A 24,751-nucleotide genomic window follows, 5' to 3' on the forward strand; every position below is an offset into this window, starting at 1 on the left:
GTCAACTTGAACAGTAAACAGACTTAAAAGCCTACATCAAAGTTCCCTGATCAAATGTTTACCCCTATGCTTCTTAGTTACATTTTAGCAAACCTTAGTAGGAAACTAGATTGTCCCCTAAAACTTCAGATTACACTTAATTTCCTGAAGAATCCATAAATGTCATCTCCTTTGTTTTTAGTTTGTCCCCCCAACCCCCCCCCCCCCCCCATTCTCTTAGATCCAAATAATGCATACAAACTTGGTTCTGGCAGTCATTTGGGGAGGCAGATCTTAGGCCCTGAGGTCCCTGCCTCCGCCCTCTATTAAATCACTTTCCTCTGTCACCAAATCTGTGTATCATGTCAGTAATACTGATAAACACCTGACTTTATTAGCTAACATGGACCTGAAGGCGGTGAATAGCTACAGTGTGTGAAATGCCACAAGAAGTCGTCAACAAGGGAGGAGAGTTATGACAGTCCAGTTTCTTCAAGAACACTACTTGTGGTTTTAGCTTCCTCCTGCAGGACGTCTGTCTGCTCAGTTACCTTGAAGACATTTTTCTTGGATGTTTCCTGAACTTCCCCTCCCAGGAGAAACTCATCCAAAATAAAATAAGCCTTCTCAAAATTAAAGATGATACCAAGTTCTCACACACTGCCAAAATACTTGTCAAGTAATTCCACTTTACACTCTCCTGATCCTCAATATATTGCATAGCAAAAATACAGATTAGCATTATCTTTTGTAAACAATCTTCAGATCTCGCCATTCAAAGAAGCCGCACATTTTAGGTTTACATGCTAAAACAATTTGAACAAGTTCCCTTGTGATCTTTTTCTTCTCTTTGTCTGATAGTGGGACATACCATCTCACAGTCGAAGCTTTCCCTGATGAGTAAAGAGCAACATAAACTGCGTTGTAGCAGCCGGCCGCGGGCAAATACGGCCGCGGCTGAGGTGAAACCCCTGTAGCCGCGCAGAGCGGGAGCACGTATTTATTTTAATGTGTACCAAAAAGAAATGAAGCTAGCACAACAAATTGTGATATAAAGGTCCTTTTAAAATACTTCTTTTAGCTTAAAGTATAAATATATTTAAATTTAAAGAAAAATAAGTAAATAATAATAGAAGGGACATTGCACAGAGGCAAAAATTGTGGAACTGGTTCATGAGGACCTGAAGTTTAGGAAATATTGTGTGTAGAATAAAGTTTGAATTCCTTAGGATGATATTCAAGCCCTTCTAAGATCTAGTCCTTATCCACTTAAAAATACCTGTTAGTTTTAGTTTTTATCCATGTTACACATGCATATCATTTGAAGAAGTATATGGTTCTACAAAGCTTATTAAGAAAACATCCGTCCCTTGCTCCTCTCTCACCACATCCTCACTCCCAAGAGACAATCAATTTCAATTATTTTAACTGTTTCTTTTGTTATATTTACCCCCAAATTTCTAAAGAACGTGTTTTACTTCTTTTTGGCCTTTTAGTTTCAGGTAAAACATACTGACTTGCCACCTTGAAGAGTGACATTGATGATTTTTTTCTTTTTCTTTTTTAAGGCAAATCTTAAAAATTGAAGAATTACAAATAGATACATATAAAACTAATATAAATCTTTATATATAGAACTGCTCAAATTATAAGTGGTAGAACTCAATTAATTTTTATAAAAGGAAAAATCCAGATTAAGAAATAGAACACTACATCCATCCAGAGCCTTGGTTATGACCCTTCCCAGTTACCACCCACTTTCCCAAGTAACCTCTAATTTGATTTCACCATAGTTTTATTTAAACTGTTTTTGAATTTTATTGTAAACAGAATCTACAGAATTATACTCTTCTGTGTTTTTCTTCTTTTGCATTTAGCAATAATTCATTTATTCTCAGTAGTCCATTGAATGAATATACTACAATTTATTTATTCATTCCATCAATGTGGAATTTACTCATTCCACATTGATGGACATTTAGCTACTATAAATAATGCTGCTGTGAACACATTTGTACATGTGTTTTGTTGCACACATATGCATTTCTGTTGGATAAATACTTAGGAGTAGAATTGCTGGATCATAGGGTATATGTATGCTCGGTTTTAATACATACTATTAAAGAGTTTTCCAAAGTGGTCATATCATTTTGCACACCTGTCGCAGCATATAAGAGTTCCATTTGTTCTACATTTTTGGCAGTAATTAGTATTATCTGATTAAGAAATTGTTACCATTCTGGTTGGTGTGCAGTGGTTTCTCATTGTGGTTTCAATTTGATTCCCTAATTACTACTGAGGTTGAGTATGTTTTGTGTTGATCAGTCATTTGGATGTCCTTTTTGGGACAGCATCTTCAAAGCTTTTGTTCCCTGTAGTAGGCTGAATAATGGCCCCAGACAGTATCAGTTCCAATCCTTGGAGTATGTAAATGTTACTTTATTTGGAAAAAGGGTCCTTGCCAATGTGATTAAAGGCTTCAGAATTATCTTTGATTATCTCTGTAGATCCTAAGTGCAATCACATGTATCCTTATTAGAGGGAAACTGGAGGAGATTTGACACAAACAGAAGAGGAAAGAGTCACATGACCCGAGGCAGAGATTGGAGTGTTGTGGTCAAAAGCCAAGGAATCCTGGCGGCCACCAGAAGCTGGAAGAGGCAGGGAACAGATTCTCTCCTACAGCCTCTGGAGGAAGTACAGCCTTGCCAACACCTTGATTTTGGCCCAGTGATTGTAATTTCAGACATTTGACCTCCAGAACTGTGAGTAAATAAATCTGTATTGTTTTAAGCTACCTAGTTTGTGCTAATTGGTTACAGCAGGCATGGGAAAAGAATATAATCTCTCTCTAAAAATTGAATTGTCTTTTTCTTAGTGGTTTAAAGGAGCTTGCTATACTTTCTGGACATGAGACCTCTGCAGGATATATAAATTGCAAAATTTATATATAATTTAGGACCTGGCATTCTCTCTTTCTAAACGGTGTCTTTTGATGATCAGAAGCTCTTAATTTTAATCAAATCCAATTTATTAAATTTTTCACTTATGGTTAGTGCTTTTGGGGCTTGTTTAAGAAACTTCATTTATTATTTTTAACATTTAGGTCTGAAATCCATCTGGTATTGATTTCTGTGTATGGAGTGAAGTGGAAGTCAAGATTCATGTTTTCCCCCCATATTTCATTGATCCAGTGCCATTTATTTAAAAAGCAGTCATTTTCCTGCAGTTGTTTCATTGCATAAATCAAGTGACACTACGAGTTAGTTTTCGTTGTCTGAGAAGAAGATGGCAAGATGGAGTTAGAAGCAGAAGAGATTTACTGGGGGTAAAAGATAAAGGAAAGAAAGACAAATGGGAAAAGGGGTAGAGATAGGCAGGGAAAGCCTTCATATTAGAAAATCTGACACTTGGGGAAGGAGGGAGGCAAAGGACAAGGAATGTGAAAGAAGAGCCTCAGACAGCAGTGGGGTGGTAAGAAAAATGTGAGCAGTCCAGCAGAGAGCTTTAGAGCAAACATTGCCTGTTAGAACATCCTGCACTGGATAGAAAAAGCCAGACCCAGAAGTCCTGCTGTGCCCATTTGTAGGCTGAAGTTAGCCAGGGAGAATGCGTCCTGGACCTGAATGCTGCGGCAGGTCCCTAAGGCACTGTGGCTAATGCCCTCCTTGTGATACTTTCTAGCTTGAAGGGAGATATGAGCCATACAGCCATATAGTTTCCATAGTCTACCCCTTGTGTCAATTCTCCATAAATATTCAGACTTTGTGGTTCCCATAGCCTTTCTTCCCGAGAGGATACTCAAACGAGGAAGGTTAGCAGGGTAACAGCTCTCATTTTGGCAGCTGTTCTGCAGTTGGTACTCACTGATACTTGTCCATTATCTAGTCTAAATTCTCATGCTCAGCTATCACCTCTGTAGGTCTTGGTGGTTTGCCTGGTAGCGTAACTCAAACCCTCATTCCTGAATGGTATGACCCCTTGGTAACCATACCCTTCTGAGGCCAGGGTTGCTGTGCATGCAGTGCATTTGGGAAAGGGAATATCAAAAGGCACTCTAGATGATCACCTGAGTTTCACATATTCTATCTTGCCTCAATTGTGCAATAGCAGCCTTACTGCATCCTACTGAGAAGGGTCAATTATCCCAATCAAGAAGCTGACTTCTTTCCTCACTTCAGAGTCCCTGGACACAAGGAGTCCAAAGTGCCCAGGAGGCAGTCATAGGTCAGTGAGAACCTTGCTTGGCCAGAGTGTGCCCCCTTTGAGGATGAAGACCTGTAAGCCTACAGAGTGCAGAGTTTGGGGGACTGGAAATACAATATTCCCAAGGGGGCATATGAAGTCATGGTAACTGGGGCCACTTCTGCTCCCTCCCTTTGTTTCCTAAATACATGTGTTCTTACAACTGAGGTTACAGTACCATGTCAAAGTCTCCAGAGGATAGTACTTCATACCGGAGGAGTTTTGCCTCTGAGCTAGTGCTTTAACTATGTGCCTTCAGCAGATCAATACAGTGCTCTAGCCAGCTGGCTAGAGCATCCCATGATGTTGGCCCACACTGCATCACCATGAAATGAGACCCTATTTGGATTCTATGTTGTATGGACTCAGGCATTCTTGTAAGCCCCTAGAGAGTGATGCTAGTTGAGGTTCTGTGGTCAGAAAAGGCAAATATATACCTGGAAAAGTTGTCTATTACTGTGAGAATAAACAACTGCCCTTTCAGGACAGAAAGGGCCCAATGTAGTAAACTTGCTATTAAGTGGCCAATTGGTGTCCTAGAGGAAAAGTGCCTTATTGGAGCTCATCATTGGTTTTCATCGCTGTCAGACTGTACATTGAGATGTGGCTATAGCTAGACCAACCTTCATTAGTGGGATGCCATGCTGTTGGGCCCATATGTAGCTTCCACCTCTGCCTGCAGGCTCTTCGTTTATTGTACCTGTCTGGGTGGCCTATGACAAAGGCTGACTAAAATCAACTGGTCAAGTTATTTTGTCTATTCGGTTGTTCAGAGCCTCTTTGTAATAGATACTCCCTGGTGGGATCGACATGCAATACAATATTTTCACAGTTCGTGCCCACTTCCAAATATCCACCCACGTGCTTCTTCCCCTAACTCAGACCTCCTTGTTTCTAATCTTCCAGTCTATTCTTTCCAGTCAGCTACATATTTTCTAACCTTGGGCTACTTCTACCACAAGATGTGGATAACCAGGTACAGTGCCTGAAGCTGTATCCCTTGGTAGAATTTCTCCTGATTGTCTTTCAAGGCCACTCCTGAGAGGGATTATAATGCTTACACATATCCACAAAGCAGATATATGCAGCTGGCTTGTGCCTTCTGGCCAGTGGTGTGCTTGTAAATATTTAACTACTAGCTTTCAAAAACAGCATACACGTGCACACACACTGAGGTGTGCTTAAATGTTACAGATATGAGGATGTGTAACACAATTTATGAAGAATAATAAAAAAACTATTTTAAATTCCACATAGCCAATTGATTAATATAGAATACTTCCTTTGATTTTTGTCAAACTCTTGTATCTCTAGCCAACCTTTGGTTGCAATTGACAAATGAGTGTACTTCCGACATGAACATTGGTTATTTTCACTACTGCAATGAGTAAGACAATAGCAAAACAAGATGTATATTTGCACTTTATTTATCAAGAATATGATGTACTTGTTGGGCTGAATGGGATAAAAGTTTTCTAATACTGGAATAATATTTCAATTTTTTGTGTTATTCACAATTTAATGGCTGCAGAAATGGTACACTTTTAAGTTTAGTCTGCATTACTTTTTCCTATTAGTTTCTGTCTAGACAATCAAAAATAATAAGTCCATATTTGTAGTTCTTGTCTGTTTATATGATATAAATACTTCCTTCATGACTGATATCAAACTACCAACGAGACACCATTGAGTATGGATATGTAAAGAGATGTGTTATAGCACACCATTATATAGTATTTCTACCATACAAACACAACAGATGTAAATAATCCTCAGAGGATAGATAACAGTAAAATATAGTTAATAATGGAACTGCTGACATCAGACAACTCTCAGGTGGTTGCTCTCAGGATTGGCATTTTCACATAAAACAAAATTGTCTACAGGGATAAGTACCAGCAAGAATTGTGTATTTCTTCTTGAGGGTATTGTCTATGTCAGTAGGAATAAGACCAGTTTTCATTCCACTGGTTAAATAAGGAATAATATTTGGAAACTTGTTACCTGCCACCTTATTTCCAATGTATTTTAGTGAGATTTTAGCACTTCTTAAGTTGTTCTCCAGGCCATTACCCACCTGACCAAGCCCTTAATTGGACAGTGGTTGGGAAGTACAGTTCAGGATTCTCTGAAGGCAGAAACAAGTTAAATAAGCAGATTGCTTACACTTTCAATGAGCCCACACCTGACAGGCTTTCAGTTTTTTATTTCAACCCAATATAGTGTGACCATTTCAACCCAAATGGCATTTGCAACTGCCAGGTGATGCTATTTCTCCTTCCGCTCTTTCATGATCCTATCACCTCGTGTTAGGCCTCCCCATTGCTCCTCTTTTGGCTGGCTGCTGTACCACAGGCTGTGGTAGGCAGAATAATGCCCTTCCCCTCACCAGATGTCCACGCCCAAATCCTCAGAACCTGTGATTATGTGAAGTTATATGGCAAGGAGGAATTAAGGTTGCAGATGGAATTAAGTTTGGTCATTGACTGACTTTAAAATAGGGATAGGATTCTGGCTTATTCAGGTGGGCCCAATGTAATCACAAAGGTCCTTAAAGTGAGGAAGCAGAAGGGAAGGTCAGGGTGATGAGACAGGAAAAGGGATTAATTTGCCATTGCTTGCTTTGAATTTGGAAAGGGACTACAGGCCAATGATGTGGGCAGCCTCCAGAAGCTGGAAAAGGCAAGTGAACAGGTTCTTCCTTAGAACCTCCAAAGAGGAACGCAATCTTGCTAATACCTTGATTTTAGCCCATTGAGGCTTGTTGGACTTCTGACACATTATAAACTTGTGTTGTTTGATGCCACTAAGTTTGTGGTAATTTGTTACAGAAATAATAGGAATCTAACAACATAGCCCTGGTCAGGGGCAGGTAATAGGACAAGTCTTAAATTTGAAGAGTGAGGTATCGATAATATATTAGACTAGATATTTTGATTTGGAAATCAAGATTGTGTTGTAATATAAAATGATTGTGGGCTTATTATTACCTAAGAGTGATAAGAAAATCATTGGGTCTTCTAGAGTTTCCATGTAATAGTTGGGAAAAAAACTTTCTCTAGTGAATAAAATTTAAACGGACAGTGGAAGATAAAATGAAGTTACATTTTAATTACATTCCATGGGTTGTGATTGTTTAATGTACCTGTTATTATGTTATATTATGCTATCTAATATAATGTAAAACATTATATTATTTTAAATTTATATATTCATTCAGCACATATATCTTGGTTACTGCCATTTTCTGAGACTGGTTTGTGAGTTTTCCTTTCAGTTTCAAGAGAAACTAAAATCCTTCCATTCCATTCCTTTTCTACTTAAATTAGCCAGAGCTGGTTGCTTGCAGCCAGAAATGTTAACTGATGTGAGAAGCAAACCAGCATATAGCATCTAGAGAGAGATGATTCCAGATGGATTTTTGTTCTTTGTTTATGGTAGTCAACCTCCAAGATGGCCCCTAATGACCCCCCACCCCCATCCCTTGTGTTGTCTGCTCTCATATTGTAACAGGCTTGTGGTCAGTAGCATAAGGCAGAAGTCAAAGTATGTCACTTTCATGCTTAGGTCATAAAAGACCATGGCTCTGTCATGGTCGATCTGTCTCTCCTTTCCTCTTCCTCACTCCCCCTACCCCCCATATAATTTGCTCAGGTAGAGGCCATGCCATGAGCAGCCCTGTGAAGAGTTCCATGTGGCAAGGAACTGAAGCCACCTGTCAGCAGCCACGTGAGTGAGCTTAGAAGTGGATCCTTTGACCACTGTCAAGTCTTCATAGACAACAATGCTGGCTGATAACTTGACTGCAACCTGGCGAGGGATGCTATGCTAGAATCACCCAACTAAGCCACTTCTGGATTCCTGATCTTCAGAACCTGTGTGAGATAAATATTTGTTGTTCTACATGGCTAAGTTTGGAAATAAGTGGTTAAGCTGCAATAGATAACTGATACACTAATCATAGACTCATTTTGAAATGAAACAAGTAGGGAGAAGAACAGAGCATTTTTTTCTTTTTTATAGTTCTGAAGAACAATTATTTATGTACTCCAGAATTTAAAGGAGAGAATGATGGTCATGTGACCATTTCATTAAGGCTAAGGGACAACCAGCTCTTTTGGCAATTTAAGGAGACTTGGAATTATTAGACAACTTGTATAAAACATTGTTTTAGTTAGTTTTTCTGTGTAACAGAGTGGCTCAAAATTTGGTGACTTAACAAAAAAAATTTTTTTCTCAGTGTTCTGTGAGTTCATTCACGCAGCTGCATTCTGCTGTTGAATTACCCAGGGCTGGGCTCAACTGGGATGGCTAGGCCTCTTTCTCCATGTTGTCATTAATCTACGGAGGAGAGAGGGTGGGGGGAGAGAAGTGTTTTTTTGTTTGTTTATTTATTTATTTATTTATTTATGTTTTTAGATTTTCCTTGCAGGAAGGAGTAATTTATTAATTTATTAATTGCTAGAAAGTTACTGAGCTAGAGGACACCCAGATTCTATGACCTGGGGGCCCATTCCAAGAAGAGAGGTGGAGCTCCTCCAGAGAGGTAGCACATCTATGCAAAACACTTAGAGATTCTTCTGGTCCATTGGATGCACAAGTCCAAGGGGAAGGATGGGTTGGTCCCACTTAATCAAATCCTGATCAAGCTCATGATGGTTTTCAGGAAAGTTCTTCCCAATAGGGTTGCATTCATGGTCATAGTCCTTAATCTTGGCTGCCATTGATTTGTTGATACTGTTCACACATTTGTATCTTTCCTGGCAGTCTTACTGCTCCATCTGGTGATGACTTTGAAGACAGACATTTAACTGTGAAATCCTGTTGGCCTCATGGGATGAAACAGCCAGGGGAAATGGTTCATACTCTCCTTTTAGCAAGGGTGAATTCATCTTTTGTTTTTAAATGGAGGTGAAGAAGGGATTTCAGGCCTTCTGCATCTGCCTATGAAATGTGTGTGACATGTAATGAAACCAGCTCTGAATTGCCAGTGCTGGACTTGTCATTTATTTTAACAGTAAAATGGTTTCTGCAATTGAAACAGGGAGAAGCTTTCATGAAAATATTATTGTTCTCCAGAAAATTAGATTGAGATTGCTTTCCTGCCAAAGGAGTTCAACTCCAAGCAAAACAGACTGGACCTCAAGGAAGCATTTTATGTCTTTCCAGGTTGGTGTCCTTCAAAGTGTGAACCTTACACAACTGACTTTATTATATTATTTGGCATTCTGTTAATCAATTCTACACATCTTTAACTTTCATATATATTATATATCATAGTGTAGTATAATTAATGAGGACAGATTTTTAAGCATTTCTTAAATTATCAAAAAAAGATGAAAGTATTCTTTAGGTTTTAAGGTTAAAGACTTCATTAGGAATTTAATAAAACATTATTTCACAAACATTTAATGAATACATTTTGTATACTGTGCACTGATCTTGGTGTTTCACATAAAACAGATGAAGTTTCTTCTCAAAAAGGACCGTAAGGGGCTGGTAAAATTTGAGTTCTCTGAATTTCAAAAACGGTAATTTCATATGGTTCAACCTAATAGCTTGGAGAGACAAACAACAAATGAATTTGGGATAAATAAGAAAAATTAAAAAGATAAAGATAAGTGCTTGTGCCAGTTATTAAGCTACTTTTTCACCTCTAAACCCTTCCCTGTTCTACCCTTCAATGGACGCTGGGGCTGGGACTCTGTAAAATCACATTTCTGCTTTGTCAGCTGACTTCGCGTTTACATTGGTCAGGAAAGGGCAAGAAAGAGCGACCGCAGAGGCTGAGGGAGGAAGAGGGAACTTGCTCCTGCCTCTCTACTTCCAGTACCTTCCTGCCTGCGTAGGGATCCTGTGAAGAAGCCCAGTCAGACTTCTTCACTGTGCAGTGGTAGTTCCTCCCCGTAGCAGCAGCTGAATCCAGTTTGTAGTCTTTTCCCCCTAGTATCAGCCCCAGCTGAGGAGAGCCTCTTCTAGGGTGCTCTGCTCCCTCTTCCAAGCTGCTTTTGTGTAATTCCAACCTCTTCCCTTTGCTTCTCCAGCCCCAGGGGTGGAAGCTGCTTCAGTCAGTTGCCACCTCATCTCACTTTTTGTTTTCTCAGTTGAGCTATGTACCCCCATTTAGACTAGTTCTTAATTTAATCTGCATTCCTGTGGGTGTGATCCATTGTAAATAGGATCTCTGGGAAGATATTTTAGTGAAGGCCTGAGGATGGGTCTTACTCTGGATTACTGAAGGCCTTTATAAACAGGAGAAATTCAGAAAGCGAGAAAGCCACGGGGGAGCCAGAAGCAGGAAGTCGGCAGAACCGAGGAGAAAGGAGAGGACATAGCCAGGTTGGGGGAAAGCCAGGGAACCCCAAGGAGTGCTGGCTGCCAACACCAGGATGTTACGGACTTTGAGGAGAAAGCATCACCTTGTTGACACCACAATTTTGGACTCCCCTGAGTGTCAAAACGGTGAGTCAGAAAATGCCTGTTCTTTAAGCCAATCCATTTTGTGGTATCTGTGATAGCAACTGAGGGAAACTAAAACACTACTTAACAACTTTATGCCTGGATAACAATTCATTATATTAAATTCCCTGATTCCAGACTGGTTTTTGACTCCAGACTGGGCCCTGACTGATGGAGTGCCATACAGAGAATTAAAATAGGGGATGGGCTGGGCTGGCTAGTTAAAATTTAGTGGTCTGAGGGGGACACTGTGTGGAGGTGACATTTAAACTGAGATTGCAAAGACAAAATGGTGCCGGGGAAAGGGCATTCCAGGCAAAGGGTGCAGCTAGGCAAAGCCCTTCAGGTGAAAGTGACTGGAGTGCAGGGGGTTGAGTGGGAGAGAGTTGCAGATGAGGGGACAGGCAAGCAGTGACCAGATGTCTATTCATGAGCTTTATAGGCCAGAGTAGGGAGTCTTAAGTTGATTCTAACAAATGGGATTTTCCATCTTGTATTGTCATGATCTCATTGCAGTTTTAAAAGCTCACTCTGGCTTTGGTGTGGAAAATTGATTGTAGGGAGTGATAACTGAAGTAGACAATTGCAGTGGGCCAGATGAGAGGCTGTAGTAGCTTCATCCAGGTGGTGGTAATGGAAATGGGGAGATGTAGACAAATTAGATACATACTTTGGAGGAGTAAAAGGACCCAAAGAGGTATTGACATGTGGTGTAAAAGAAAAAGAGGAATTGGGAAAATTTGCAACACGTGTGTGTGTGTGTGTGTGTGTGTGTGTGTGCACGCACGTGTGTTTGCATGTATAGTAGCTCTCCTTTAAGCACAATGTTCTGAATAGCGTTCTTCAAAAGATTCTTTGCATCACATTAACCTGTGAAGATTTAAATATCCCCACATATCCACCCTCTCATGAATATTCATACATGCACACATACCTGTACCCCGGAGGCTTCCATTCAAGATGACATGGGCTCATCAATCACTACTATTCGTGTATAGTATAAATCCACCTTATTGGGCTTTCATTTAACTCACATTTTGCCATCTTGTAGGCAAGGGATTTTATGAGATTTTGATAAATGCCTTTTAAAACATAAATATGCAAACATGTTTATAGCATCTCCAGTTCAATGATCCTATTTTAAAAAATGAGGTTAATTAATTTTGCCAAACCTTTCAGATCTTTTCAGATGCTTTGTAACTGAGCTTGACGCCAAGCAATGAAACATTCTATAATAGATTACGGGAACAAATGGTTTGTGTACATTTACTTACATTTTAGAAAATAGGGATTTTTTCTTACTCCTGGTTTCTGGCTTTCCTGTTTCTCAGTGATATTTCAAAATAGATTAACACTATCTCAGGCACCATGTGAAGGTATTTCACAAAATTATCTCATTGCTGCTGTGGTTTAATATTTGTCAATCCATTTTAATATTCTATAATGAAGTTAAACATTTCAAACACCAGGTACTCTCTCCTTTTCTACTACAGAAAGCAAACATGAACTCTAGAGATGACATCTGCTCACTTTTGGGTAGGATGCATATGGACCACCAAAGGTGATATACCTTTCCTTTTATTTTGTTTAATTCATTTTATTGAGATATATTCACATACCACGCAGTTATACAAAACAAGTCGTACATTCGATTGTTCACAGTACCATTACATAGTTGTACATTCATTACCAAAATCAATCCCCGACACCCTCATTACCACACACACAAAAATAACCAGAATAATAATTAAAGTAAAAAAGAGCAACTAAAGTAAAAAAGAACACTGGGCGCCCTTGTCTGTTTGTTTGTTTGTTTGTTTCCTTCCCCCACCTTTCCACTCATCCATCCACAAACTAGACAAATGGGAGTGTGATCCCTATGCCCCTCCCCCCAATCCCACTGTCCCCCCTCATAAGCCACATTTTTATACAATTGTCTTCAAGATTCATGGGTTCTGGGTTATAGTTTGATAGTTTCAAGTATCCACCACCAGCTACCCCAATTCATTAGAACCTAAAAAGGGTTGTCTATATTGTGCATAAGAGTGCCCACCAGAGTGACATCTCGGCTCCTTTTGGAATCTCTCTGCCACTGAAGCTTATTTCATTTCCATTCACATACCCCTTTTGGTCAAGAAGATGTTCTCCATCCCACGATGCCGGGTCTACATTCCTCCCTGGGAGTCATATTCCACGTTGCCAGGGAGATTCACTCCCCTGGGTGTCTGATCCCACGTAGTGGGGAGGGCAGTGATTTCACCTTTCAAGTTGGCTTAGCTAGAGAGAGAGGGCCACATCTGAGCAACAAAGAGGCATTCGGGAGGAGGCTCTTAGGCACAATTATAGGGAGGCCTAGCCTCTCCTTTGCAGCAACAGTCTTCCCAAGGGCAAATTCCGTGGTAGAGGGCTCAACCCATCAAACCACCAGTCCCCTATGTCTGTGGGCATGTTAGCAACCATGGAGGTGGGGTAGGCGAATGCCCCTGCATTCTCCACCAGCTCCTCAAGGGGGCTCTGCATATTTTTTTCCTTGTTTTTTTTTTTTTTTTAAACTTTTTTTTTTTCTAAATCAACTGTATGAAAAATAAAAAAAAGTTAAAAAAAACAAAACAAAACAACATACAATAAAAGAATATTTCAAAGAGACCATAACAAGGGAGTACGAGAAAGACAACTAACCTAAGATAACTACTTTACTTCCAACATTTTCTTACTCTACCCCAAGAAAGTAACCTAATATAGCAATATTTCTGTGAACTTGTTCCTACTATACCCATCAGAAATTAACAGACCATAGTCATTCCTGGGAATTCCCAGAACATTAAATTTACCCATGATAGCTTATCTGTTCTTCTTGGATTATTGTTCCCCCTTCCTTAAATGCTCTCTATCTCTAGTTCCCCTACATTCTACATTATAGACCATTTGTTTTACATTTTTCAAAGTTCACATTAGTGGTAGCATATAATATTTCTCTTTTTGTGCTCAGCATTATGTCTTCAAGTTTCATCCATGTTGTCCTATGTTTCACAACATTGTTCCTTCTTACTGCATATAGTATTCCATCGTGTGTATATACCACATTTTATTTATCCACTCATCTGTTGAAGGACATTTGGGTTGTTTCCATCTCTTGGCAATTGTGAATAATGCTGCTATGAACATTGGTGTGCAGATATCTGTTCGTTTCACTGCTCTCCGATCTTCTGGGTATATACCGAGAAGTGCAATTGATGGATCGAAGGGTATCTCTATATCTAGTTTTCTAAGGAACTGCCAGACTGACTTCCAGAGTGGCTGAACCATTATACAGTCCCACCAACAATTAATAAGAATTCCAATTTCTCCACATCCCCTCCAGTATTTGTAGTTTCCTGTTTGTTTAATGGCAGCCATTCTAATCGGTGTGAGATGGTATCTCATTGTGGTCTTAATTTGCATCTCTCTAATAGCTAGTGAAGCTGAACATTTTTTCATGTGTTTCTTGGCCATTTGTATTTCCTCTTCAGAGAACTGTCTTTTCATATCTTTTGCCCATTTTATAATTGGGCTGTCTATACAATCGTCATTGAGTTGTAGGATTTCTTTATATATGCAAGATATCAGTCTTTTGTCAGATACATGGTTTCCAAAAATTTTTTCCCATTGAGTTGGCTGCCTCTTTACCTTTTTGACAAGTTCCTTTGAGGTACAGAAACTTCTAAGCTTGAGGAATTCCCATTTATCTATTTTTCTTTTCTTGCTTGTGCTTTGGGTGTAAAGTCTAAGAAGTGGCCACCTAATACAAGGTCTTGAAGACGTTTTCCTACATTATCTTCTAGGAGTTTTGTGGTGCTTTCTTTTATATTGAGATCTTTGGTCCCTTTTGAGTTAATTTTTGTGTAGGATGTGAGGTAGGGGTCCTCTTTCATTCTTTTGGATATGGATATCCAACTCTCCCAGCCCCATTTGTTGAAAAGACCATTATGACCCAGTTCAGTGACTTTGGGGGCCTTATCATAGATCAGTCGGCCATAGATCTGAGGGTCTATCTCCAAATTCTCAGTTCAATTCCATTGATCTATATGTCTGTCTTTGTGCCAGTACCATGCTGTTTTGACAACTGTGGCTTTATAATAAGCTTCAAAGTCAGGGAGTGTAAGTCCTCCCACTTCGTTTTTCTTTTTTAGAGTGTCTTTAGCAATTCGAGGCATCTTCCTTTTCCAAATAAATTTGATAACTAGCTTTTCCAAGTCTGCAAAGTAGGTTGATGGAATTTTGATTGGGATTGCATTGAATCTGTAGATGAGTTTGCGTGGAATTGACATCTTGATGACATTTGGCCTTCCTATCCATGAACATGGAATATTTTTCCATCTTTTAAGGTCCCCTTCTATTTCGTTTAATAAAGTTATGTAGTTTTCTTTGTATAGGTGTTTTACAACTTTGGTTAAGTTTATTCCTAGGTACTTGATTTTTTTAGTTGCTATTGAAAATGGTATCTTTTTCTTGAGTGTATCTTCAGTTTGTTCATTTCTAGCATATAGAAACATTACTGACTTATCTGCATTAATCTTGTATCCCGCTAATTTGCTAAATTTGTTTATTAGCTCTAGTAGCTGTATCGTTGATTTCTTGGGGTTTTCCAGATATAAGATCATATCATCTGCAAACAATGACAGTTTTACTTCTTCTTTTCTAGTTTTGATGCCTTTTATTTCTTTGTCTTGCCGGATTGCCCTGGCTAGCACTTCTAGTACAAAGTTGCATAACAGTGGTGATAGCGGGTATCCTTGTCTTGTTCCTGATCTTAGGGGGAAGGCTTTCAGTCTCTCACCATTGAGTACTATGCTGGCTGTGGGTTTTTCATATATGCTCTTTATCATATTGAGGAAGTTTCCTTCAATTCCTACCTTTTGAAGTGTTTTTATGAAAAAGGGTTGTTGGATTCTGTCAAATGCTTTTTCAGCATCTATTGAGATGATCATTTGATTTTTCCCTTTTGATTTGTCAGTGTGTTGTAATACATTGATTGATTTTCTTATGTTAAACCATCCTTGCATGCCTGGAATGAACCCCAGTTTGTCATGGTGTATGATTTTTTTAATGTGTCTTTGGATTTGATTTGCAAGTATTTTGTTGAGGATTTTTGCATCTATATTCATTAGGGAGATTGGCCGGTAGTTTTCCTTTTTTGTAGCATCTTTGCCTGGTTTTCGTATTAGACTGATGTTAGCTTCATAAAATGAGTTAGGTAGTGTTCCATTTTCTTCGATGTTTTGAAAGATTTTAAGTAAGATTGGTGTCAATTCTTTTTGGAAAGTTTGGTAGAATTCTCCTGTGAAGCCATCTGGCCCTGGGCATTTATTTGTGGGAAGCTTTTTGATGACTGATTGGATCTCTTTGATTGTGATACGTTGGTTGAGGTCTTCTGTTTCTTCTCTGATCAGTTTAGATTGTTCATATGTTTCCAGGAAATTGTCCATTTCCTCTACATTATCCAGTTTGTTGCCATACGGTTGTTCATAGTTCCCTCTTATAATTTTTTTTTAATTTCCTCAGGATCTGCAGTAATGTCACCTTTCTCATTCATTATTTTCTTTATATGGATCTTCTCTCTTTTTGATTTTGTCGGTCTAGCTAGGGGCTTGTCAATCTTGTTGATCTTCTCAAAGAACCAACTTTTGGTGATATTTATCCTCTCTTGTTTTTTTGTTCTCTATGTCATTTATTTCTGCTTTAATCTTTGTTATTTCTTTTCTTCTACTTGGTTTAGGATTGGTTTGCTGTTCATTTTCTAGCTTTTTCAGTTGATCCATTAGTTCTTTGATTTTGGCTCTTTCTTCCTTTTTAATATATGCGTTTAGTGCTATAAATTTCCCCCTGAGTACTGCTTTTGCTGCATCCCATAGGTTTTAGCATGTTGTGTTCTCATTTTCATTCGTCTCTATATATTTAGCAATTTCTCTTGCTATTTCTTCTTTAACCCACTGATTGTTTAGGAGTGTGTTGTTTAACCTCCAGGTATTTGTGAATTTTCTAAGTCTCTTAGGGTTATTGACTTCTAATTGTATTCCATTGTGGTCAGAGAAAGTGCTTTGAATAATTTCAATCTTTTAAAATTTATTGAGGCTTGTTTTATGTCCCAGCATATGATCTATTCTGGAGAAAGTCCCATGAGCACTAGAGAAGTATGTGTATCCTTGTGATTTGGGATGTAATGTTCTATATATGTTCAGGGATATGATAGATATCCCTGAATCATTTATCAGATTGTTTAGATTTTCAGTTTCCTTATTGGTCTTCTGTCTGGTTGATCTATCTATAGGAGAGAATGATGTGTTGAAGTCTCCCACAATTATTGTGGAAACATCAATTGCTTCCTTTAGTTTTGCCAGTGTTTCTCTCATGTATTTGGTGGCACCTTGATTGGGTGCATAAACATTTATGATTGTTATTTCTTCTTGTTGAATTGCCCCTTTTATTAGTATGTAGTGACCTTCTTTGTCTCTCAGAACATCCCTGCATTTAAAGTCTATTTTATCTGAGATTAATATTGCTACACCTGCTTTCTTTTGGCTGTTGCTGGCATGAAATATTTTTTCCATCCTGTCACTTTCAATTTCTTTGTGTCCCTGTGTCTAAGATGAGTCCCTTGTGTGCAGCATATTGATGGTTCATTTTTTTTGATCCATTCTGCATCTGTACCTTTTAATTGGTGAGTTTAATCCATTTACATTCAGTGTTATAACCATGAAGGCATTTCTTGAATCAGCCATCTTATCCTTTGGTTTATGTTTGTCGTATATATTTTTCCCTCTCTCTATTAATATCCTTTAATGTACCCATACTGAATCTCTTTAGTACTGAACCTTTTTCCAAGTCTCTCTGTCCTTTCTTTGTTTCTCTGTTTGTAGGGCTCCCTTTAGTATCTCCAGTAGGGCAGGTCTCTTGTTAGCAAATTCTCTCAGCATTTGTTGGTCTGTGAAAAATTTCAGCTCTGCCTCAGATTTGAAGGAGAGCTTTGCTGGATAAAGTATTCTTGGTTGGAAAATTTTCTCACTCAGAATTTTAAATATGTCGTGCCACTGCCTTCTTGCCTCCATGGTGGCTGCTGAGTAGTCACTACTTAGTCTTATGCTGTTTCCTTTGTATGTGGTGAATTGCTTTTCTCTTGCTGCTTTCAGAAGTTGCTCCTTCTCTTCTGTATTTGACAGTGTGATCAGAATATGTCTTGGAGTGGGTTTATTTGGATTTATTCTATTTGGAGTTCTCTGGGCATTTATGATTTGTGTATTTATGTTGTTTAGAAGATTTGGGAAGTTTTCCCTAACAATTTCTTTGAATACTCTTCCTAGACCTTTACCCTTTTCTTCCCCTTCTGGGACACCAATGAGTCTTATATTTGGACGTTTCATATTATCTATCATATCCCTGAGGTCCATTTCAATTTTTTTGATTTTTTCCCCATTCTTTCTTTTGTGCTTTCATTTTCCATTCTGTCATCTTCCAGGTCACTGATTCATTGTTCAACTTCCTCTAGTCTTGTACTATGAGTATCCAGAATCTTTTTAAGTTGGTCAGCAGTTTCTTTAATTTCCATAAGATCTTCTATTTTTTTATTTAGTCTTGCAATGTCTTCTTTATGCTCTTCTAGGGTCTTCTTGATGTCCTTTATATCCTGTTCCTTGCTCTTCTTGATGTCTTTTATATCCCGTGCCATGGTCTCATCGTTCATCTTTAGTTCTTTAATTAGTTGCTCTAAGTACTGTATTTCTTCTGATCTTTTGATTTGGGTGCTTGGGCTTGGGTTATCCATATCGTCTGGTTTTTTCATATGCTTTAAAATTTCCTGTTGTTTTTGGCCTCTTGGCATTTGCTTAACTTGGTAGGGTTCTTTTAGGATTTGTAGACCAATTGAAATCCTTATGTCTAATTTGTCAGATGTACAGCTTCGTGGAGTACACTTTCTGTGACTAACCAGCAGGTGGCGTCCGTGAGCCACCTGTTCCCCTCAAGCCAGTTCTCCCTCGCTTTGCCTCTGTGGTGAGTGGGGGAGTAAGTCTTGTGGGGTCCAGTTGGTGTACCAAGCTTGCGTGTGTAGTTGGTGTTGCCCGCCTTGTATAAGGGGCGTGTGTCTGGGTGGTCAGGGAGGGGGGCGGCTCTAACAACCAGATCTCCCTGGTGTTCCTGGAGTTTTAAAGCTGCTGCAATAGTCTAATCCTTCAGTTCAGTCTTGCCACAGTTTGTCTCTGCCACTGACCCACAAGTCCTTGGTATTGGCGTGTGGCCCCTGAGACTTGTGAATGGGTCCCTCTTCCAGGCCTTGCACCCCCTTGTCCTCTGTTGAGGGATGACTGTGCTATGTCACAGGTGAGTGCTGTCCCCCCAGGGTGGTTCTGGGCTGCCGGTCTGTGTAGGGAGGCTCCCAGTCTGCTGAAATGATGTCTGAATGGGTCTTGTTAATTCCCACTGCTCCACCTTCCCAAGTCTGGGACAACCAGCTGAGGGTGCAGGGAAGGCTAATGTCCACGCCCAATTTTGTGGTGTATGCGTGTTATTGTAAGCACTTCTGTCACATTAGGTTGTCTGGGGCAGCTCTGGGCTATTGGGCCGGTGACGGGCAGGAGTGTTTCCTTTCCTCCAGGATGATGGCTGTGAGAGGACTTCCCCCTTTTCTTGGGAAGTTGTGTTGTTTAGTGAATTTTCTCAGCCACTGGATTATTACCTTTCATCTCAGAGCTCTCAGTTCTGCTCTTGTCTTGACCTGCCCAAATTGCAAGTCTTTGAGGCTTTCTGTATTGGGCTTCTTAGAGTAATTGTTTTAGAAAAAGAAAAAAGGATTAAAAAAAAAAAAAAGAAAAAAGGGCCCTCCTCAGAGATCTAATGGGTTATTGAAATGCTAAGAGACAAAGCAATTAGGGCCATTGAGGAAAGGTCCACAGGGCAGAGAGATCAGCTTTTCTTCAGGATTTGCATATGAGCCTCAGGGCCTGAGCTCTGCCCTTCCCCTTTCTATGTTCACCAGAACTCCAAAAATCCTCCGCTTTTATTTTGGAGTTTTTCGTGCTGTTTTTTTTCTATTCCTGTCTCCTCTCTGCTGGGCTGGCTGCTCTCAGATTCTCTGGTGTCTGGTCTCAGTCTATCTATGGTTGGAGTTTGGATTAGTAGAATGAGTTTCCAATAAGAGCTGCCACTGTAGTTCTCCCTTCTCCTTCCCGGCGCTGACAGCCCCTCCTCCCATGGGACTGAGCCTTGCAGGGAGGGGCGTGGGTCCCCTGGCCACAAAAACTTACAGAGTTCGCTGATCTCAGCAGTTCCACGTTTTCATGAGTGTTGTATGAAGTATGCCCAAAGTCAGATTGCTCTGTGGTGTCCAGTCCACGCAGTTCCTGGCTTTCTACCTGCTTCTCTGGAGGAGTAACTAAAACATACACCTCACCAATCTGCCGTCTTGCCCCGCCTCACCTTTGCTTTTATATCACTTTATATAACCCATGAGAGTGTATATCCTTCCATTCTCTATTTTTATTGGGGAATTTGTGGATTTATAGAAAACTCATGCGTAAAATACAGGATTCCCATATGCCATCCTGTTATTAACATCTTGTATTGGTGTGGTACATTTGTGAAAATGGATGAAAGCACATTTTTATAATTGTACCTATATATGCTTTTTAACTGAGCTTGACGCCAGTAGTATAATTGTACTACCACCTATGGTGCATGATTTAATTCCTAAACTGTAGTAGTGCAGTTCCATGGATTTTTTAAAAAAATTTTATTCTAGTAATGTATATATAAGGTAACATTTCCCTTTCGAACCACATTCAAATATATAATTCACTGCTGTTAATTACATACACAATGTTGTGCTACCATCACCACCACCCATTACCAAAATTTTCCATCACCCCAAATAGAAATTCTGTACATTGCAAGCATTAACTCCCCATTCTCTTCCCATACCCCATCAGCTGGTAAACTTTATTCTGGATTCTGGCTCTATGAGTTTACTTACTCTACTTCATATCAGTGAGTTCATACAATATTTGTCCTTTTGTGTCTGGCTCATTTCATTCAATATGATGTCTTCAAGGTTCATCCATGTTGTTGCATATATCAGGACCTCAGGCCTTTTTATGGTTGAATGTTAATCCATTGTTTGTATATACCACATTTTATTTATCCATTCATTGGTTGATGGACACTGAGTTGCTTCTATCTTTTGGCAATTATGAATAATGCTGCTATGAATATCAGTGTGCAAATACATGTTCAAGTCCCTGCTTTCAATTATTTTGGGTATATGCATAGAAGTGAAATTGCCAGGTCATATGTTAATTACATCCTTTGCTTCCTGAGGAACTGCCAAACTATCTTCCATAGCAGCTGCACTATTTTGCATTCCCAGCAACAATGAACAAGTTGCTACTTTTCCGCATCCTTTCAAACACTTGTAATTTTCCGCTTTTAAAAAATGGTAGGCATTCTAGTTACTGTGAAATATCTTGTGGTTTTGATTTTCATTTTCCTGATGGCTAATGATGATGACTATCTTTTCATGTGCTTTTTGGACATTTGTGTATCTTCTTCGGAGAGATGTCTGTTCAAGTCTTTTGCCCATTGTTTAATCGGGTTGCTTGTGTTGTTAAGTTGAAGGATTTCTCTATATATTCTGGAATTAAACCTTTTTTGGATATATGGTTTCCAAACATTTTCTCCCATTGTGAAGGCTGTCATTTTACTTTCATGACAAAGTACTTTCCACAAAAGTTTTTAATTTTGATGAGGTCTCATTTATCTATTTTTTCTTTTGTTCCTTGTGCTCTGGGTATAAAGTCTAAGAAACCATTGCCTGACACAAGATCTTGGAGTTGCTCCTCTACATTTTCTTATAGAAGTTGTAAAGTTCTGGTTCTTAATATTTAGGTCTATGATCCATTTTGAGTTGATTTTTGTATCTGGTGTGAGGTAGGAGTTCACCTTCATCTGAGCTCTCAATTCTATTCTGTTTGTTTATATGTCTGTCCTTATGCCAGTGCCATCTGTTTTGATTACTGTGGCTTTATAATAAGGTTCAAGATCTGAGGTATAAGTCCTCCAACTTCATTCTTTTTTTTTTCCAGCATAGTTTTAACTATTTGGGTTCCCTTACCCTTCCATATAATTTTTTTTTAAAACCCTTTTTTCACACACCATATAGTCCACCCAATATGTATAGTCAATTGCTCTCAGTATAATCACAGAGTTGTACTTTCATCACCACAATCACTTTTAGAACATTTTCACTGCTCCAACAAGAAAAACTCCATACCACTTATAACCCCTTATTATTGGCACTTAGCATTGGTCTGGTACCTTTATTACAATTGATGGAAGACTATTATAATACTGTTAACTATAGTCCATAGTTTGCATTAGGTGTATTTTTTTCCTATATACCACCCTATTATTAACACCTTGTAATAGTAACATACATTTGTTCTAGTTCATAGAAGAACATTTTAATATTTGTACTATTAACCACCTTTGTCATCCACAACAGGATTCACTATATTATATGGTCCCATGTTCCATCCCCTACCTTTCTTTCTAGTGATATCCATGACCCTAAATTTCCCCTTTCAACCAGAATCACATATGCAATTCAGCGCTGTTAATTAACACTCACAATAATGTGCTACCATCACCTCTATCCATTTCCAAACATTTGCAGTCACCCTTATTAAAAATTCTGCATGAATTAAGCATTGGCTCTCTATTCTGTACCCTAATTCTAACTTCTGTTAACTTATATTCTAGATATTAACTCCATGAGTTTGCTAATTATATTCAGTTCATATTAGTGAGATTATGCAATATTTGTCCTTTTGTGTATGGCTTATTTCACTCACATAATGTCCTTAAAGTTCATCCATGTTGTTGCATGCATCAGGACTTCATTTCTTTTTACTGCTGAATAATATTCATCATATGTTTAGATTACATTTTGTTTACCCATTCATCAGTTGATGGACACTTGGGTTGTTTCCATCTTTAGGCAATTGTGAATAATGCTGCTATTAACATCAGTGTGCAGTTGTCTGTTCACATCCCTGCTTTCAGTTATTCTGAGTATATGCCTAGTAGTGGGATTGCTGGAACATATGGCAAGTCGATACCTAGCTTCCTGAGGATTTGCAAGACTGCCTTGCAGAGTGGCTGCACCATTTTACATTCCCACCAACAGTGAGTAAGTGTACCTTTTTCTCCACATCCTCCCCAGAACTTGTAGTTGTATGTTTTTTGATATTGGCCATTCTAGTAGGTGTGAAATGGTATCTTGTTGTGGTTTTGACTTGCTTTTCCCTAATAGCTAGTGAAATTGAGCGTCTTTTCATATAGTTTCAGCCGTTTATATTTCCTCTTTGGAAAATGTCTATCCATGTCTTTTGCCCATTTTTTGATCGGGTTGTTTGTTCTTTGTCTTGTTGAGTTGTAGGATTTCTTTATATATTCTGATATTAAACCCTTACCAGGTATGTAATTTCAGAATATTTTCTCCCTTCAAGTAGGCTGCATTTTCACCCTCTTGACAAAGTCTTTTTTAGCACAAAAGTATTCAATTTTGAGAAGGTCCCATTTATCTTTCATTGCTTGTGCTTTGTGTGTAATATCTAGGAAACCACCTCCTATTACAAGATCTTTAAGATATTTCCCTACATTTTCTTCTAAGACTTGATAGTCTTAGCTGTAATGTTTAAGTCTTTGATCCATTTTGAGTTAATTTTTGTATAAAGTATGAGATAGGGATCCTCTTTCAATCTTTTGGATATGTATGTCCAATTCTCTCAGCACCATTGTTGAAGAGGCTGTCCTATCCCAGATGAGTGGACTTGGCCATCTTGTCAAACTGATTGGCCATAGATGAGAAGGACTATTTCTGAACTACCGATTAGAGTCCATCAATTGGTATATCTCTCCTTGTGCAGGTACCATGCTGTTTTGACCGCTGTAGCTTTGTAATATGCTTTAAAGTCAGGAAGTGTGAGATCTCCAACTTAATTTTTCTTTTTCAAAATGTTTTTAACTATTCGGGGCACCTTGCTCTTCCGAATAAATTTGATTAATGGTTTTGCTGTTTCTGCAAAGTTAAGTTGTTGGGATTTTGATTTGTATTGCATTGAATCTGTAAATCATTTTGGGTAGAATTGACATTTTAACTATATTTAGTCTTACAGTCCATGAACATGGTATATCCTTCCATCTAATAGGCCTTCCTTGATTTTTTTTTTTTTTTAGCAATGTTTCACAGTTTTCTCTGTATAGGTCCTTTTGCATCTTTGGTTAAATTTATGCCTAGATATTTGATTCTTTTATTTGCTATTATAAATGGAATTTTTTCTTGATTTTCTCCTTGGATTGTGCAATACTAGTGTATAGAAACACTGCTGATTTTTGCGAGTGGTTTTTGTATCTAACCACTTTACTGAATGTGTTTATTAGCTCTAGTAGTATTCTTGTGATTTTGGGGGAATTTCTAAATATAGAATCATATCATCTGAAAATAGTGAAAGTTTTAATTTTTCTTTCCAATTTGGATGCCTTTTATTATTTTTGTTTGCCTAATTGCTCTTGATAGAACTTCCAGTACAATGTTGAGTAACAGTGGTGACAGTGGGCATTCTTATCTTGTTCCAGATCTTAGAGGGAAAGCTTACAGTCTTTCACCATGAAGTAGGATGTTAGCTGTGCATTTCTCATGTATGCCCTTTATCATGGTGAGGAAGTTTCCTTCTATTTCTATCTTTTGAGGTGTTTTTATTATGAGAGGATGCTGGATTTTGTCAAATGCCTTTTCTGCATCAATCGAGAAGATCATGCGTTTTTTCCCCTTCTATTTGTTAATGTGGTATATTACATTAATCAGTTTTCTTATGTTGAACCATATTGCGTACCTGGAATGAAACCTATTGATCATGGTCTATAATTCTTTAATGTGCAGTTGGAGTTGATTTGCAAGTATTTTGTTGTGGATTTTTGTGTCTATATTCATTAAAGAGATTGGTCTGTAATTTTCTTCTCTTGTGGTATCTTTATCTGGTTT

At 38.6% G+C, this 24,751-nt stretch overlaps 1 pseudogene; it reads right to left on the reverse strand.

Moving 5' to 3' along the window:
* Positions 1–452: 452 nt before the first annotated feature.
* Positions 453–22,964, reverse strand: LOC119542863 (annotated as a pseudogene).
* Between the last annotated feature and the right edge of the window lie 1,787 nt (positions 22,965–24,751).

This window comes from Choloepus didactylus, chromosome 8, assembly GCF_015220235.1.
Source record: "Choloepus didactylus isolate mChoDid1 chromosome 8, mChoDid1.pri, whole genome shotgun sequence".
In the NCBI taxonomy this organism is placed as follows: domain Eukaryota; kingdom Metazoa; phylum Chordata; class Mammalia; order Pilosa; family Megalonychidae; genus Choloepus; species Choloepus didactylus.